At 43.7% G+C, this 15,713-nt stretch overlaps 1 protein-coding gene across 2 annotated transcripts in view; it reads left to right on the top strand.

Annotated features, from left to right (window-relative positions):
- The first annotated feature begins 288 nt into the window (after nt 1–288).
- Nucleotides 289–15,713, top strand: part of LOC140557420 (uncharacterized) — a 32,040-nt gene continuing 16,615 nt past the window's right edge. For both annotated transcript variants that reach the window (XM_072681827.1, XM_072681828.1), the window contains exon 1: nt 289–657. The gene's annotated coding sequence lies outside the window, so the exon portion shown is untranslated. The remainder of the gene's footprint in view (nt 658–15,713) is intronic.

A 15,713-nucleotide genomic window follows, 5' to 3' on the forward strand; every position in this document is an offset into this window, starting at 1 on the left:
TGTTTCCAGCATCTTGTGGAAACTGAGTCTGGGTTGAGAGCAAAGGGAGGCCCTACCCAGTGCTCAGGGAGCAAATACGCATGTACTAGTGGTGTACAACCTCCTGTCCAACCTCTGCCTGCATCACTCTAAGCTGATTCCTATTCACCCTGTGTGTGTGTGTGTGTGTGTGTGTGTGCTCATGACTACACTGTTTATGCCTCATGCCTGTGCTCCCTCTATGCGCCAGGAGAGGGCGCGCCGCGCAGATGCCATTAGAGCGCTGTCACATGGTAACGTCTCCCAAGCAAGAGCGAGACACCGGGCAGGGGAAGCGAGAAGGAGGAGCGGTCAGTGGAGGGGCGGCTGGCACGAATCCGCACGATTCTACAGTAACGTGGAGCAGCTCGAGCAGTCCGTCCTCAGTCGTCTCCGCTTTGCCCCGAAAAGCCTAACACAATGGGAACGCGCCGAGCCCGTGATGTCAAATGGCACGCCGCGCGCGCGTTCCCCGCCACGCACGATCCCGAGCCCGTCGCGGACAACTGATGGTGATGGTGACGGAGGGCCACGGGGAACCAGAGCGATTTTCAGCCACAGAGATAGAAAGAGCGAAAGAGAGAGAGAGAGAGAGAGAGGGGCCAGCAGGGCGGACACCCCCACCAGTCTCTAACCTGAGTGAGTACATATGCGTGAATGTAAGCGGAGCGCGCGCGTTCGAGGACGCCTCTTTCCCTTTCCCCTCATTGCCACCTGCACAATACGGCTCGGAATAATCAATTCAGCGGTGTTTTGCAGACCAGTATACTGATGCACCCCCAAAGCAGCGCCTAAATGAACGTAATGCATTAGCAACACTGAGCCCAGTCGCTGCCTTAAAGCCAAACGACACGTGTGCAGCAGCCGTATGGATCTGCATTGCCCTTTGTGGTTGCACGAGCAGTGAAACGGTTTCCCCCCAAGGACCCGTAGTGTCAAATCCAAGGTAGAGGCGTTTTTCCCCCCCTCTTGCCATACCGGCGTTATCATTTAGCCCAGCAGCGATAGAGCTGATTCACTCAGCCACTCATCCTCTAGCTACCTTGGTATGCTTTTGTTGCCAGTTATTTCTTTTTTCTGTTGCGGCGGTTGCAGGCGCTGCTTTGCTTATTTCAGCTGGGCGCGTCGTGATTGGTGGGGCTGAAGCCGAGCGAGCGAGGAATGGCGCGCGCCGCAGAAACGCCACATAGTCCAAGGCGTGAGAAGACAATGGTGTGGAGCTTGGGCTCTCCTGCACTGATGCATGCTCTGCTCTGGCGTTTATCAGCATTCTGGCAGGCAGACATTCTGGCTGCTGCTGCTAGTGGTAGTGCATCCACAGAGCATGCAGGGGTTTGGCTGCTGTGCTCACACGCCGCCCTGCTTTAGCCATTAACCTGTTGGTGGGTGTAGGTGACAGGAAGCACTGCAGTCCATATAGTCTGCCAGAGCTGATGCTGGTGTGGAAGGTCCAGAGGAAGGCCAGAGCTGAAAATAAGACACAGCTGCTGGTGGTGTGAATGGCTCTGTGCACACACAGACATGCCGTACGCTCTTTTCTTTTGACTGTGGTATTACAGTAGGTAACTAACTACTGCTTCATACATTAAGAGGGTATTTTTTTATGGTAATATCTTTCTGCGGTGGCTTTTAGAGGCCAGCAGCTGGTCCCTACCTCCACTTCCTCGATAAATTGTAACTTGGGCAGTGTTCCGTATCTACAATTGTATACAATCTTTTTTTATAACCTTCACATTTGTTTCAGGACCAACAGCAATCCCTCAGCTATGCCAAAATGTCAGTCTTGGCAAATTTGGACCCTGCTAAGAGATAACACCTTGGCCATACACATACACACTCGCTCACCGTGAGCTCTGAGGGTGTGTTTGAAATGACTCAGACTCAGGGGCCAGGCTGCTCAATCATATAACCTTCCGGTTGACTGGTGGGGACAGAAGGAAACATGCTACCTCTGTCCATGAGTAAAAGAGATCACAAGGGGAGTAGCTCGACCTGGACAACGGGAGAGTTTTTTTCTTTTTGCACTTGAATGTATTTCAGTGCGAGGTCAAAAGTCAGATGCTCACACCGAGGAAAACGAGTCACCCTTCTCAGGTTCTAGAAAGCTTCAACAAACTCTTTGCTAATAGTAAACATGCCTAGAAGAAGGGGTTTCTTGAGGAAGCTAAAAGCTAAAACAAACAGCCCCTATTATGTGAAAGGGTACGGAAAATGATGACCTCAGCTAGATCAGGTGCTTGAGTAAGAGAAATACGAGCAGGTTGGTAAACTAGCATATGTTTACAGTTAATATAAGCAAGCCCAAAGTTGCGTCCATGAATGTGTTCTTTTGCAGCGACCGTTGTGAGGTTATATATGCTTCACAAGGTTAGACTAAAGGGAAGCTGTAGGGAGTGCATGACTGTTTTTTTTAACATTAATATGGCAAATGTGTTGTGTTTTCCAGCCTGACTGGATTTGATTAGCTACAACAACACAGTGGAACAGTGGAAAAATTAAAGTTATATCGTGAACCTAAACTCCAATCTAAATTCATTAGGTTGAATGGGATTTCTGGCTATGAAAGAATGTGTGTTGACTACAATTTATTCTTGGTTAATTTTAACTATATGAACATTCTGTATGTACTATTAGTGTACTATTTTTATTTTGTATGTGTATAATGATTAATAAAATTCATCATTTTATTCAGTATGATAGAGTTTCAATACACTTCTCAGTACAGCAAATACGAGGAGTGGCTGAAAATTATTTTATATTTTCGGTTAATTTGGAAATGCACAGAAGCTGTGCTTTATAGTGTCCTGATCTAATGCTCTACTCGCAAGCTGTTATATTAGCCTTAAGCTAACACGCAAGTCACAAAACAGTGATGCAATACAATACAAATTGATATAATGCGATATTCATAGCACTCATACATTGTTCTACTGTCTCCCAGAGGGGAAACCAGCAGCTTTCCTTTTTTCTGCTTATTCAGGGGTATTCCCACATTCCCAAATTCATGAATGGACTCTTGCTTTCAGCACTGGAAGTCAGTTTAACGCCAGGTTAAGGCAGGTAGCTCTCGCTCCTTATGATGCAACTGTGGTTAGCAACAGTCAAGGCGTCGAAAAACCCTGGCCATTTGAGCCATGTAAAAATTCCACATATGGGAGCAGCCAAGCATGTACACATCATAAGAGAGTCATAAGAGAGTACCTGCAAGGCTCATTGGAGGCAGGGGAACACGTTTAATCTTTCTGGGCTGCAATATATAAAAGGAAGAAATCTCCCTGCACTGCAGTGCCGCTGACCTGTTGCCATATCAGTGATGCACTAATGTGTAAATATGAGCGCCTGATCTTACCATGAGATTGGAGAGAGCCTGTGTATGCCTGTACCTGGGTGATAAGCAGCGAGGCCCACTTCGGTCATACAGGCAATTCTACACTGGTGAAATTGGTTTCTAATAGAACAGAACAAATGCTTTCTGTAAGAGTCCCTTCATATTTACAGGGATACTCCAGCTTTCTCTGAACCTAATATCTATGTCTTTTGATCTGTATCATGTGGCCGATTACTCCAGACAATAGTTTTGTTGTTTTCCTGGATGTGGAGAAGAACAAAAAATGTTGACTCAACCCACACACATAATGGGAGCCAATAGGCAATTCCTTCAACTGCTATGATGCAGACAAACATAGCGCAAGTGCCGGTCACGGTGCCGACCACACTGCGCCATAACAGTTCTTCTATGCCAAGTATGGATTTGTCTGCCTTGCAGACACAGCTGCATCTTGAATCCAAGTTTGCCATTTGATGTAACATTTTATGTCTTCTTAACTATTTTCTTTCTGTGCTTGTTTTGGTCGGGTTTTCTGGACTCTGGACTATTAGAGAGAAAGAGAGAGAGAGAGAGAGAGAGAGAGAGAGAGAGAATCAAAGGCAATGACTTGTTTTGAAGTTCTGGTTTGCAAGCAGTATTAGAGGCTTTATGTAAGACTATGTGTGTGTGTATATGTGTGTGTCTGTTGTAGACAGAGATGTTCCACAAATCTGACAGCCATTACAGGAAGGTCAGTGCTCCCCGACTGCCATGTGTTTAGGTCAGTGTTAAAGGGCACGGAAAGAGGACTCTCTGAGGAATCCATCCTGCATAAACACAGATTTTCACTGCTGCCCACACGTGTCCCTGACGCTTGGTGTTCATTTCATAGTCCAGACACGTCCACCAAGCTTCTTAGGTTGGACGTCTATAACATTTGCACAGTATACACATATATTTATATACAGTAATCTAGGAATGGCCCAATCCAATCCAGTGAATCAGGATCAGGGCCGATCCAGGTTTTTTTAATATTGGATCAGGTATCGGCTTTTAAAGTTCCGACCCAGTTCCGATTCTTAGTTGGGTTGTAGCAGTGTGCCATCTGGCGTCAAGGCGCCATTAACAGACATGATTGTCAGCTTCTACAGTGAGGAACAAAACAAAAAAAGAGTTTTTTGACTGATGAGTGTCGTAACATTACCAGTTAGCAGCCAAAGCAAGGCTGAAGTTGGCTTTCAATTCTGACTCTCCATTCCACCTTAAATAGTACTGCAGTTACATTGTGTACATCTCAACAGCAGAACATAACTGCTGCAGCGTTTAAGGTGGACCAGAAAGTTCAAATAAGAGGATAGTTGCTAGTTAATATGTAAGGAAAGGGTGATTTATATCACTCTTTCATCAAATATTTGTCTATTTTGCAATGAAAAAGATAGTCTACTCCATTTTATTCATTGAACTACGCCTGGTTAGGAATGAAACTACTGTGGAAACGCTCTGTTCTACCAGTAGAGTGTAGTATAGATAAAAGTGTCAACACTCAAATATTAGAGATACATACTCAGAATGGTTTTTGAGTCTGGTTACGATGTACAGTATTATCCCACAAATCAAAGCAAAACAGACAGGGAGCAGCTACTCACTTCTGGAAGCCTTAGGAAAGCAGGAAATGGGCTGTTATGCGACTGACTGTACAAAACTAAACGTGCCTTACAATAGTCAAAAACCATCTTAAGGCCATTCACTCGACTTGAGAGGTTTTATCCTCTAAACGTGTTTGATTTGAGCCTTAGAAGTAGCCCTAGAAGTTCCTGGCTACATATTGATGTACATGGGCCATTAGTTTGTTGGTAATTTGGTTGGATGGCTCCAAAAAACCAACTGCCTTTAACTTAAGCAAACAGAGTTGTTTCACTGTCAGTTTGGCCGTTTTCCCTAATAAACGCAGCCATGTTGCAGAATGGTTTGCGTCTCAGTCCAACTAAAGGGGGCGTGTTCCAGCAGAAATGTGAGGTCAATAAATACCCTCTATTGACTGAAAATAAAGTGATTTTACTAATGTTTACTGGTGTTTATTAACAGTACATTTTAGTTGTGGGTCTGTATTAATTACAGAAACACAAGGATCGGATCAATATCAAACAGCAGTCAGCTTTAAGGTATGCGGATCAAATCAGGGGTACATCCCTACAGTAATGTGGAACCGTGGAGACTAGTGCTTTACGCCATAGGCAGAAATACCATATTGTGATTATTTTGCCACATATTTCAGATGTTCTGTGTGAAAGATGGATAAAGAGAGGCCTACATAAAGTTTTTATATGAAACTCATGTAAAATATCTGAGGTAGGTGAGGATGTTTACTGTAGGAATGTGCAGGGGTACTTGAGTGTTTAAGGTTCCATTATTAGAAACATATTTATTACATTTAATCACAGGAAGAAGATATGCATGCTAACAATTCAGTAAAATGACACAGTTTTATATTCATCCATTGAAGACAAACAAATATGTGACCACATCCCAATAGCTAAGATAGACCATATACTAAGCTTCATAGTGCGGGTTTAACAGGTTAGTATGAGAGAATATTACTGTACTTATTGCACTGTGGGATAATAATGTCCATTGTGCACATGCATCTAGAATATCTTAGTATACTAAACCTTGACACTTATATCTATATTACATACTACATGCTTAAAAGCTAGTAAGTGTTACTAATTAGTACACAATTGGGACACACCACGTGATGGGTTTCTGCTTTCTAGTGATTGAATGAGGTCTGCAGGGTCCTGTGACCTCACATAGAGCTGCTGGAACTTTCAAAATCATATGATCTGACCAGCTCTCAGGATCGGCTAAATTATTGTACGATCGCTGGTTGCATATTAGGGCTGAAAATCAGATTGATCACTTCTGTCTCCACAAAATACATTTCACTGACAAACGAACACACTGGCACATTTGTCCACTGAGGCTAAAAGACATTGTTTAGAGAACAAGAAGTCTCATTTATCCTGATCAGCCTAGTTTTAGCTTATTAGTTAATCTGAAGTGGCAGCCTCCATTACTTAACATGAAAACCTGTCAATATCCCTTGACAGTGGGCTGTATTTTTTGTGTAATATTGAAACATGGACTTTAGCTTACATCATTACTTTTTTGCACCCTTAACCACAGTTAACAAAACATCCATTCACTTAAAGACACTCAAATATCAAAATGAGTCATGCATATTGTAACCACCTGCAGTATCGATGTAAAGGCCATTAATGCGATAATATGATAATATGATTTCCAAGAAATAGATTTTGCATGACTAATTTAACTAGAAAAAAAAGAAAGTAAAGCTAAGAAACCCAGTTATGACTCTGGAGTTTTTAGATGTCTCAGAAAATGTTATTAGGCATATCAATGAAAATATAACTGGAGCGAGAACTGTGCAAAATAATCAGTAAATCCTATGGAACCCCTTATCTCCAGAAGAGCTGTCCACATAGCAGATAATGCCTTTACGATTTTTGTCCTAAAAGATCTGTCAGATCTACTGGATGACTGTTCTCTGTCACTGCGATTCATCACAGCGCAATACAAAGATTCGAACAGTCCGTTATTAATGTCATGCAGCGAGGGCAGCACAAGCATGACGAGCCAGGCTTGGACATGGTTGACCCCGACCAAGGACAGCCACAACGCCGGCATGTCAGACTTGCTGCCATCGTCTCAGCACAGGAATAGCGTTCTTTATTCGGGAGCTAAATTACCCTGCTTCTGTTGTTTTGCTTTCGCTTGCGCTCAGAAATCAAGATCATCGAGCCAGTTTTGCACTGCTCTGTGGTTCACTCAATTTGGTCCTGACTGTTACAGTGGGATGCAAAGGGCATGGGCACCCCTGGTTTAACTCTGTTGCTGTGAATAGCTGAGGAAGTAAAAGATGACCTGATTTACAAAAGGCATTAAGTTCGTTTTTGTTCTTTGCATATTGCATCTAGTTCTGAGGTTCTGCGAGGCTCTGTTCACATGACATTAACACCCAGTCCTGGGCGATCCACATTATTCTTGAAGTGTAAATGCCAAAGCATCTTAATGCATATCTGACAGCAAAGCCCTGCCCGCGTCAGACCACGTCACTGCCCCAGACGGAACATACACATTAACCACATGACCACACCGTCCGCTGAACACAGAAGTAAGCTGACGATGCTGCAATAACTAACTAACTAACTAACTAACTTACCATGCTCCTCCAAAATGATGCAAAGATGAAATGATGTGAGAATTCTGATAACAAGCTGTCACAGGAGATGCATTTAAAATGCCAGGTGTGAATGCTATGTGTTTTGGCATTCATTTGTGATTGATTACGTGAGGTGCATGTTAATACCAGTTAAATGGGGTTTGAGATTCCTGGGTCGTTCTGCATGCACTGTTCTTTTCTATCCACAGATTTTTGATGATGTTTAAGTGGGATGACTGTGAGGTCCCCCTGAAATAGCTTTAACGTTACACCTCTTGAGGCAGTCCATTGTTGGTTTGAGGTGTAAGGGTCATTACCTTTGCTGATATCGCCGATATCCTCCTGTCACCTAGGCCTAGTACCATCACAACATGAATGTTTTTGGAACTGTTTTGTTGCCCTGAAAAGACACAGAAACCAGAAACAGAGCACAGATCTGCACCAGCCCTGTTAAATCACTGCCCTCCTAGAAGTTCATGCTGAAGTAAACTGAGTTTTACCACCTCCTTTAACCAGCAGATCCTTTGTAAGCACCTGCTTTGGAGTTGTGTTGAGGGCTCAGACCCACTGCTGTCTGTTTTAATTAAGTTTTTTCGTCCATTATGGCTGCTTACTTATTCTTTTTGTTTCCCTTCAGATGAAAGAGAAATCTGTGTCCCCCCACTCGTTGCCTCTGATGCTGGAGGGACTCATTCAGAGAGTGGGAGAGTGGAAGAAGGGGAACGAAAAAGAGAGAGGCTGAGAGAAATAGAGAGGAAAAAGGGGGAGAGGAAAGAGAGAGAGAGAGAGAGAGCGAGAGAGAGCAAGGGGAGAAAGTCGTGTCTCGGGGGTTTGGGGGGGCGTGCCAGTTTCTTTCTTTCTCTCTCTGAAATCTAGGGCTTCACAGTAATTAAAACATGCCGTTGCCCCAACTCTCTCTCCCTCGCTCCCTCTCCCTCCCCCTCCCTCTCATTCTCTCTCAGTACGTGTCTCTCTGTCTAGGGCAGTAATTGGCAGGGAAACGGTAGCTGGTGTCTGACTCTGGGATGAAGCTTCTGCCATTGTTACGTGATCTGATTTTTCACTCTCGAAAAAGGATTCGAAGCGGAGACAAATCAGCGGCCAAATGAGCAACATTATTCATGCGCTAGTGACCTTATTTGCGGAAGTTTGGACGTGTTGATGGTCCTGGGAGGTTTGTGTGTGGGGCTCATTTGATGTTTTGATGTTTGATGGCTGTGCAGTTTCAGGCAACGACCAACAGGGAGCAGCGTTTTTGCAGCGCCGCATTAGGAAAATCGGAAGCCAGGCAGATCCATCAGAGATCAATTAGCCTAAAAGCAGGAAAGTAGTGGCTTAGAGTTCATTCTTTGCGAAGGAAGGAGATTACGATGATTTCAAAGCATCTTCCCTTCAATTATGAAGATCCTAATGACAGTCTGTCGAAATACAACCACTCCTTTATGACTGTGAGTCATTAGTGCAGCGTTTGCATGTGTTTTATGCTCACAGTTGTGTTTCAGTCTAATGTGTTATTTGTGTTTTTTTATTATACGCAATGCTTTCTCATTTGCCTCTAAGGCAGTGGCGCTTCTTCACAGGATCTGAATCAGCTGTCTCCAGTTATGCCGCGTCATCACATGAATTAAACATAACGTGATTATAATTTGAGAGGAATGCTCTGTGTTGCTTAAATAATTGCTCATATTTTGCTGTTTTTTTTACTAATTAAACATGAAAATGTCCTGTCTCGCTTGAATGCGTGAGTCCCTCCTTTTTTTTGTTTTTAGAACTGCAAATGAAGCCTGAAAGTGAAGACGGAGACAGCACAGCGGGGACAAGACTCTAGTCCGTTCCCCAACCGTGACCATGCAATTAAGCTGTAGGAGGAGGTGGCTATTTGCTGGTTAATTAGGCTATCAGGCAGTACAGTGGGCCTACTCCAGTCAGCTTCCAGAAGGGAACTGAGGAACTAATGAAGTTCCACCTGCCAACGGCTGATGATCTGGTGACCACAGGCACCAAGCCTGACCTTCCTTTGCATTCTTTATCCTCATCTCCAAGGGCGTATTTGAACCCCGTTCTGATATAGTGGAAGTGTGAGCTGGAGGATTAGAGCATTATAACAGAGCCTCAGGTATATATGTGGTATGGCTGCTGAAAGAGGCTCTGTTAGTGCTGTTAGGGGAGGACAGTGGGGTAGGTGTGTGTGAGTGTGTGTATGGAGGTGTTATCACAGTTCTATGCACACTGCGTAAGATTGGCAGGCTTTAAAGCGATACACCCTGGGCCTGGAGATTGCACTGCTGTGCCAAGGTGTCACTCCTATTAGAGAAGGAAAGAGAAAGTGAGAGAGAATGAGTGAGAGTCCTAGGGTTAGAGACGGACTAAGCGAGGGAGCAGGAACGGCAAAGGAATAGGAGGAATTGGTCAGGTGGGGGGCAAGAGAGGCAGTCTGGCAATTTTGTCTGCCTGAGCGAAAGAGTGAGAGCCAGAGATTATAGGGATTGGCAGGGCTATAGAGGAGGTGGCAATTGGATACATCTGCACTTGCGGCCGACTTCCACAGCCTGCTCGAGCACCACTCCGAAAGCTGTCTCTGACTGACATTTTAAGAAGTATGTAGCGGCACCTTTACCCTGTCCCTTGCCGACTGAAGCTCAGTAGACGTTCCACCGTTGGAATTCGAAATAACTGGCCACACGTGTCAAGTGGCCAGCTGATGAGCTCTATTCACCTTTCCAAGCTCAGTCCACAAATGCACAGATGTGGTTTTCTGATTCAGCTGTTTTCTGTCTTTGCCTTGCTTTTTATTTGTCCAAACATGAAGCCACATCTCGCTGGTTATAGCAATGCTTACTCCTGTGACAGCTTTACAGTAATGCTAGCACATGAAGCAGCCAACTGCATCTTCTGGAACTGCTGCACATGCAAAGTCATTGGACAACTGAGTGGGCTTGTAGGAGAATGGGAACTATCATTTCAGGTTACAACGCTATCAGACTACCACGTTAGCTTTGCAAATGTGCATGGCCATCTTAACCACCCATGGCATCACTGGGATCACCTCCTGATGACATAATGACTGAATAAAGAACAAAGAACATCTGTAGATGCTTTTAGGATCAAGGTTGCAAGGTTATTAATATTACAGAAGTGGGTCAATATAGTGTTAGGAGTCTTGCCTAAGGACTGTTATTGATATTGATGCAGTGCAGCGTAGTCACCCAGACTGGGAATCGAACCCCCATCTCCCACATGGTGTAATAGCTTACTGGCAGGTAGTGGTGTTATCTGTTGCACCACACCAACCATTTTAGATGCACGCGGGCGATTTTTTTCGCTACTTTGTGATGCATCGACGCACGTTATGCAAATCAGCGTAATTTTGTAATCGGTTAGGTTGATTATGCCAACACAGCGCCCCAGCCCTACAAGTGATGCTGTGGTGTTTGAAGCCATTCAGCTCAATCTAGCTGAGAGATGACCAAGAGCCCTACGATGTGTGAAACCTGAGGGTGTGAGGATGAGCTCATTAGCATGGCCATTTTCATTGCAGTTACTGGGGTAACTGAGGACGTTTTTTAATAGGAAAAAAAATGTTTCTGGGCAACTTCTTGGCTCTGGTTTTAAATTTCTGCCATTTTGCAATAAGTTGACTGGAATTTTTGCTGATAGTGTGATCAACCTCTCAACACTTGCTGTGAAAGAATGCATTTATGGGGAAAGCATTAGTAGGCCAATTGGAGAAGAAAGTTAAGAACTACAGTTACATCTAATGGGACTGATTTAATTCTGAGGCCTTTTGTATTTATTGAAGCTGAGGAAATGTTTGCCCTTGGAGAACAGTTGTTTTTATGCCATATTTCTAGCAAACTGTACTCACAGACATCCTGCAAATCTCTATCTTTCCCAAAATATTAAACATCTGACATTTTCAGAGTCAGACTGTGTCCTTACACACAACACTCTGGCTTTCAAATGGGTGCCACTTCCTAGCAAATGTTCTGCCAAAGTAGAACACCTAACAGAGAGGGAGGCTGGTCATTGCTCGCTCTGTAACTGTTTGAGGTTGATGCATCAGCTTTTCTTAAAATGTAATCCTGACCTTAATTCTCTGAACTAAGACATACTACCACTGCCCTGAAGACATGGCTTAAGGCGTCCCACACCTGCTGTAATCTTACAGAATGTTTACATTCTGCGTCCTAGATCCATTAACAGAGCGTTTGCAGTTTAGGTTCAGTGCTGGAATTGCCTAGGCTGCATGGCCAAAAGCGGAACACAAAGCAGCAGTGATGGTTTGCAGAAATTGGATTCCTGTCTACAAAAACTGACTTCAGCTTCCATCTGATCAAGCTAATGGCATAGTGGAGTGTCTCCTAATGGAGCTCATGAGCACACTTGTAGACATACACACATTCACAAGATCTTGTGATCTCATTCATTTTCTATGTGTGGTTCGATGTGTTCGGTGCTCTAGAATGGAAAACTGTATTTTTTGGCATAGTTGAATAATTGAAGTTTGGTATGTGGAAGTGACATACCGTGACCCTCAATCACTGCTTAAATGTTTACTTAATAAAATCTAATTTGATAGCTTTTGACACTCATATGTGGGCAATCAAAAGGGTTCAATTCACAGTTGTTGCCTAGGCCCAGTTAAAACCATGCACTAGAATCAAAAATTGTATTTTTGCTATTCTTGACATACCGTGGGCTGTAAAATGGGGCATTTCCAAAACCCCAAAAATGTTTATATGTTAATAGTCTTTACTTGTCCCCGAATTTAACACCCATCCAGTCAACTAGCAAAAGCCCTGCTAGCCCTAGTAAAATTTGCCCACTTTGGGAGAATATGATGCTTATGATCATTTTACTCAGTTTTCTGAGACTGAAAATGCACATTACTGGCTGATCATGCTAGAAAATGAATTGCTTAAGCCAGGGTAGTGAGGGAGTACTGTGCTAAAAGTTAGTGCTAGGCTAAAAGCCAGCCACACATCAGAAGCATCAGAATGTTGTGTGAGCCATTACTGTGTAAGGCTAAAAGCTACCACTGGCTGACCAGCTTTAATCTCTTGTGCAACACTATATGGTAAGACTCTGGAAGAATTCGGTGAGCCATGACAGTGCCATGAACCAGCCAGTGAAAGCAGAGAAAGAATTGCATGTATGATTAAAGGTAAAATAACAGCATTGTATATGGATGTATAAAAACACATCAGCCAAAGTTACATATTTAAAATACTCCATAAATGCATTCTATGCCACCTTTAACGTTAAGTTCAACGCTCAAAAGAGTGTTCACTGTGATGCACATTTGGCCATTTAGGAATCATCTTTGTGCTATCGGTGAAAACCCAGCCCCACTTAGATCACTGTAGCCAGTATGTTCTGCAATGGCTTGTATTCAGCCAGACCTTACAGCTTAACCTGCTGCTGCACAGCAATAGTATCCGAAATGGGAATATCCAGCCACTCCTTATCCACTACTGTGTCATCTAGAGGGGTGTAAAGTCCCCAAGAAAAGGGTTGTGGAGCAGTGGAACTGTGTTCTATGAGTGATGGAGTGTAATGGAACCATTGTTTGTAATGGAGGCACGCACAGTCGCGCCGGCACAGTGCATCAACGCTCACAGGTGCTTCATGCCTCCAGGCACTTTTCGGACCAAGGAAAGCCACAGTAGATCACATGTAGCTAAACAAACAAATGCTAAGGCCAGGTTGCCTCAGCTAACGTTACTATCCTAGACCGGTACAGCTCGTATCTTCCAGCGTGAAAATGGCCAGTTCACAGTTGGTGAAAGATGCTGTATGTATAAATGCACTCTAATTTCACTGTATTTCATCTCTAATGGGGGGAGGGGTCATTCTGCTGCCACTAATAATCCTAAAAACGCAATGCAGAACAAATCTTCTAACATCAGTACCTGACTTCACTGATGCTCTTATGGCTTAATGCAATCAAATCCCCACAGCAGTGTTCTATGATCTAGTGTAACGCCATTCCCAGAAGAGAATAGGCTGAGACTGCTGCAAACTCCTGTTAACACCTTGATTTCAGAAGAAACGTTAGATAAACTGATGTCTGCAGGTTTTTAAAGTTGTATACACAGAATTCTGGATCAGTGAGAGTGTATTGCTCACCCATAAGAGCACATCTTAAGATCTACTGGACGAGTTAGTCAGAGAGAGATTTTTCATGTGTTCCTGATAGTGGAACCACTTAGCCTCAGTGGAAATGCAACAACACTATAGTAGAACGTAAAAGATAGGAAGCGTTAAACGACTGCATGGTGTGGATTGAAGGACCCTGAAAAGGAGTGGGAGAGTGTTTCATGCTTGTGAGAGAAACACAGGTGGCAGGAGGCATTTGGGTGATATTTACGACAGCAGGTCCAGGATCACAGTGCACAGTAAATTGTGGCGAGATTTCAAGGCAGCGGCCTGTTCTTGTGAGGTGTTTTCTGGCTTTTTTTTATAACGCATGTGGACCGAAGCTGAATGTTGAATGAATCAGCATTCATTCTGTCCTCTGGCTGTACCTATTTTTTATACTTTTTTGTGGCCTGCGCGATTTATCGGCCTCTGTCTACCTCATTTGTCACTGGACAGTTCCTAACCACTGGACAGACCATCATTGACCATAATTTATTTGGGTTGTTATTAACAATACAGTAGTGACACTGGCATGATTGTTCCATGGTGCCATGTGTGTGTGTGTAGTGCTGGCACTACTATATCCGCCACTACAAGACCTGTGCCACCAAGTCCCTAAAATACACTTTCAAGAGACATTAAAGACTGATAGTCAGGGACATAAGTATTTGGACAGTGGCTTAGTTTTTGTAATTGTGCCTCTGTACTGTCTTTTTCCCTGTGTCTGTGTGGGCTTTCTCTGGGTACTGTCCCACCTCCCAAAATACTCATGATTTGACCATACTGAATTGTCATCTAGATGCGAATGGGTGTATGTGGTACCCTGTGATGGACTGGCGCTGTGTCCAGAGGGCATTGCTGGGTATTTCCTTGCATCCAGTAATTCCAGGTAAGCTATGGGCCCACTGGGACCTAAGTGAATGAGATGCTGAATGAATATCGTAGGCCTGTCACAATACATTTTTTGGATGATACTATTGTTCTAGAAATAATTACGATAACCGATACTATTGAAAACTATGAATAGTTTGACAGATGTATTTTTGGCTGTCAAACTATTTAACTGTGCTGTTTTTTAACTGTGTTTAATAGCAGCACCTCTTTGGATATATAGCGAGCTTATCTCCCACTGGTTTTAAATAAAGTCGACATACTGGCCCATTGCGCGTACTGCACTCTTTTCCTACACTTTAGATGTTCACAGACTCATCCTCGCCAATGACAAAGGAACGCAGATGTTCATTCTAATGTAAACAAACACGCAAGTAAACACAATGAGCAATATCATAGACAGCAAAAATGATCGAGGTCATGTCCATGTATTGTAAGACTTATTGTGTAAATCATGTAGAATATGTAGAATATCTAGAATTTTGTGTGCGTATTGATGAGTAACAAAATCTCATTTCAGAGCTTAGTTTTGTTTGTTTTTCAACCCTCAAGGTTAGCATTCAAGAGACACACCTATTTGTCCATAGGAGAACAGGCCACTGGTCCACTGAGGATCAGTGTGTTAACAATCTGGTGTGTTGAAGCTCCGATTTAAATTCTTTCAGAGTTTAGCGGTAGGTGCCGACGGCGCCTGCAGCGTTTGAGATGGAATCCAAGTCTTGGGTGTGTTTACTCGCCTGCGAAAACCACATCAAACTAACAAGGGCTTCTTTTCCCCCCGAGAACCAGGGAGAGACAAAAAGAGGCTGCCGAGGGAGGGAGCACTACAACGTTTCCTTGCATCCCCTCTCTTTCCCGCCACGTTTTTCTGACATCTAGCTGTGCCGGAGCTTGCCTGTACGCCAACATATTTTTAGCCTTTGTCATGACTCACGGCTCCCTTTGATACTACGCCGATCATGAGCCAAATGATTAAAACGCGCTCGTTTTTGATTTCGCCATCCATGCGCTGCCAAATTAGACCATGATGAATAAACAAACAAGCAGACAGAGACACAAAGCACCCCCCCCCCCCCGTTCCTCCCACACACACAGATACACACACTCCATATC

This window comes from Salminus brasiliensis, chromosome 6 (genome assembly GCF_030463535.1).
Source record: "Salminus brasiliensis chromosome 6, fSalBra1.hap2, whole genome shotgun sequence".
Taxonomy (NCBI): Eukaryota; Metazoa; Chordata; class Actinopteri; order Characiformes; family Bryconidae; genus Salminus; species Salminus brasiliensis.